The 3,195-nt window shown below is 35.6% G+C and overlaps 1 non-coding gene across 1 annotated transcript; it reads right to left on the minus strand.

Moving 5' to 3' along the window:
• Positions 1 to 2,670: 2,670 nt before the first annotated feature.
• TRNAP-AGG (transfer RNA proline (anticodon AGG)) lies at positions 2,671 to 2,742 on the minus strand. Its single transcript has one exon. It is a non-coding gene; the product is annotated as a tRNA-Pro (tRNA).
• Between the last annotated feature and the right edge of the window lie 453 nt (positions 2,743 to 3,195).

Here is a 3,195-nt window from a genome sequence, read left to right on the forward strand (position 1 = left end):
GATTGATATATTGGGGGCGGGAGAGCGTTTCCCAGAAATTATAATCTAAATTGGGGGAGAATGGCTTCATTTCGAATTGCGGGTGAATCACAGATTAAATATAAGGGTGATCAAAAATTATAGCTGTCTTTAAGTCTGAATAAATTTTTAGAGCTATTTTCACACACAAGACATTTTTGTCCCGTCCGTCATGCGTAAACAAAAAGTAAATTAAATAGAAATCGTAGCACATAGCTTTATTTTTCGGTTTTGTGGTTTCAAAAGTTTCAATAGATTCCACCTTTTGCGAGATTTTTTTTGTGTCCCGTCCGTCATCAACTTGTATTTCTTTTTCCTGTTCGTATTTCAAACTTTAAAAACGCGGCTCTAATTGTAAGTTACAAACAATTTGACTGGTACTAAGTTCCTATCAAAAAAAAACTTCGTGAAAACTGAAAATAAAATCTAAAAATTTGTGCAGTGTCCCGTCCGTTAAAACGGAATGGCTGCTGTACAGCTTAATTGTTTCTCGAAAATATTCATTGGTCAAGTGAACAAGTGAAAAGCTGCTTCTCAAACACTTGTATTTACTGCATTTTTTAGAATACAAATACGTGGAAAAATTAATTGGTTGCCGGGTGTTTGCACTTGATTTCTCTGAATTTATGCATTTTTAACGATTAAAGGTGAGTGCTGCCATGAGTGAAAAACTTGGCGTCTTTTCAAGCGTGAAGTAAACGCGAATACATAAATAAATCAACTAGAAACCATGTGCATAAAGTAAACAGTAATAATTTTCATTTTCGAGAGTAAATATTTTGTATTAATAATGCATTTGCTATTCATATTTTAAACAAAAGCGATGCAGTTTCAAACGAATCTATAAATATGTCCATTCATATTTCATTGGTCTGGATGGCAAAAATCGGTTTAACTTTATGAAATTTGTAGGCTGATTTGGACGAATATCAACTGTCAAATTATGGCCAGCGAACGTGTGCAGGCTATGAAATTAAAAAAAAAGTTGGTTTTCTGAGAGTTGCTCCATTTAGATAATGTTTAAATTTTTAAAAAGACACAACTAATTTTAAAATAGGAGAGAAACATTTTTTGTCACTTTAAATATCCAAAGCCTGCGACATAACGGCACGCAATTTTTATGAATTATTAAAATATACTAGTCAAGGCTTTCATGATTATGAATAAGGAATTACAACACCTGATCGCTTTAACCATTTTAAAAATTAAAAGCACAACTTTGCGTTCACTACTTTCGCCAAACTATAAGAATTGCCATTAAAGTAAGTAAGTTAAATTCGCTCGACGTGTCTACTTACCAAACTTCCGTAATTTATAAGTTTCCTGCTACCAAATATAAAATTAAACACACCAGACGTATAACAAGATATAAAGAGTAAACTAAGCTTTTAATGGAACCTTTTAGTGATCCACGAATTAAATGCCGCGTTCTCATACCTGTGTGTGTTCACCAGCTTAGCAAATTGGTGGAACATGCGTTGTCAAAGAGCGGCTAAAAGCTACAATCATTTTTGCGTTTTCATACAGTGATTACGTAGTTTTAGCCGGATTATGATGGTACACGGCAAAAGGGCCATTAAATTGTTTCATTTTGAAAATTCACAATTAAAAAGTGACTGGTGGAGGTGAGGTCACGTCTTAAATTAACAAGTTTATGTCTGTGCTTAATATAAAATTGAATTCGCGGGAACAGGACATAAATATGGTGCTGTAAGCTTTTAATGGATCCTTTCGTTGATCCCGGAATTAAATACTGCACCTCAGGTCCGCTTTATTTATGCCGTGCAGCGTGGATTTTGTGTGAAAAATTTTCCGGCGCTGTGGTTCGATTTGAAATTTAATTATCCGTTTTCTCCGGTTATTTTTCCAATTTAAAAGGCCTATAAACTTAGGAAACAATTGATTAGAGGAGCCCTAACCGCCAATTTGGGGAGATAAAGATAAAGGGATGAACGTGACGGCGTCCTTTTGCCAGAAATGCTAACTTATAGATTTAAATATCGAACCCACATAATTCCAGGGCTTAATCGAACCGCCAAACCAAGTCGGATTGGAATTGCGTCAAAACGCCACGAAGAATCTCATTAAAATCTTAGGCCCAAGTACACGCGATATTTTATTTAATCGGGACGAAGGTCGTATATCATGAGATTTCGACAGGTCCTAATTCATTCTGACGGATTCTGATTCAATTTATTTATTATTTTCTTGGTTTGCATCTGGGTTTCGCACAACTTTGCCGACGACTTGATGAACTAATCCAAAATCGATCACGAATGAAATTCGCGCGGTCGGAGAACGTGTTTTTATTATGGTCGATTGAATATTTTCGCTTGATTTTGTCCTTGCGCTTTTAAAGCTGGACTTTTCCCCAACGTGATAAAATTATTTCACTTTTGTCTTTCCTGTTATTTGCTGCTCCGACTCTGAAATTTCATAACTCTAACCCGATTTAGTGTGGCGGGAAAGCAGTCATCCAGATTACAATAATAAAATTTAGCTAGGAGCTGCAGGAATAATTGTGATAGTTGTTAGTTTTCTATTCATCAATTAAACGTGAAGACAGGAAGGTTAATTTAATAAACAATTACTAACATAATAGAAAAACTTGCAATAATGTGTGACTTTGAAGCAAAATAGAAAAAAGTGCTTGGGCTCGTCCGGGATTTGAACCCGGGACCTCTCGCACCCTAAGCGAAAATCATACCCCTAGACCAACGAGCCAAACGTTGGTGTATGCGTCGAAACTGGATCGAATACAAAACGTGGGTGGAAAGATAAAATTAATTCAAAACAAAACGTTCAATTTTTCGTTTAGATGAATCAGAATCCTTAGGATTAACAATCAACTAGGAATTGCACTCACCTGAGAAAAATTGTAATGGCCAAAAACAAATCCACTATCACCACCAATAAATAGTTAGTAGAACACACACTATAAACGATTATGAACACTTTACAAACGTTTTTAAACGAAATTAGTCCTAAATCTTTAGCACAACACGTTTTGAATCCGGATTTGACAGGACTACTATAAAAACATGATCGGCGGAGGATTACATGTGTTAGCGCGGGAATACTACCAATAGTACCATCCTAACAGTATGCACTAAAGACCCCAGGTTTTTTTCCAGGTTATTTAAAAAAGTCGAATCCATCGCTGGAAAATGTACAGCA

The sequence above is a fragment of the Tribolium castaneum genome, chromosome 4 (genome assembly GCF_031307605.1).
Source record: "Tribolium castaneum strain GA2 chromosome 4, icTriCast1.1, whole genome shotgun sequence".
Classification (NCBI taxonomy): domain Eukaryota; kingdom Metazoa; phylum Arthropoda; class Insecta; order Coleoptera; family Tenebrionidae; genus Tribolium; species Tribolium castaneum.